The sequence below is a fragment of the Plasmopara halstedii genome (genome assembly GCF_900000015.1).
Source record: "Plasmopara halstedii genome assembly, contig: Scaffold_1651, whole genome shotgun sequence".
Classification (NCBI taxonomy): Eukaryota; Oomycota; class Peronosporomycetes; order Peronosporales; family Peronosporaceae; genus Plasmopara; species Plasmopara halstedii.
Window position 1 is genome coordinate 222,442 of NW_020188562.1, and position 324 is coordinate 222,765.

The window sequence follows — 324 nt, forward strand, 5'->3', positions numbered from 1 at the left end:
GCCTTAAGAGGCATCTGATGCGGTGCGAGAAGCACGCATCGAGCCGCCTCCAAGTTGTCGGCGAACAACTTCACTAGCCGTGTCGGAACCCCCACGCTCTTGCGGGGCAGCAAGGAAGTCCTCCTGCTGCCGGTCGAGATCGTTAGAGATCTCCCGGGGTTCTTTCACCGTCCCCTCCTCTTCATCCAAAAAGTCGAAGAGGTTGGCGTAACCTCTGCCCGTCCCCTTCTCCTCTCGGAAGGGAGACCTTAGAAGCAGCACGCTTTTTGGAGTGCTCGTCGTGCACCGGCGTGTGTGCGCCCGACGAGGCATCGGAGTCGTATC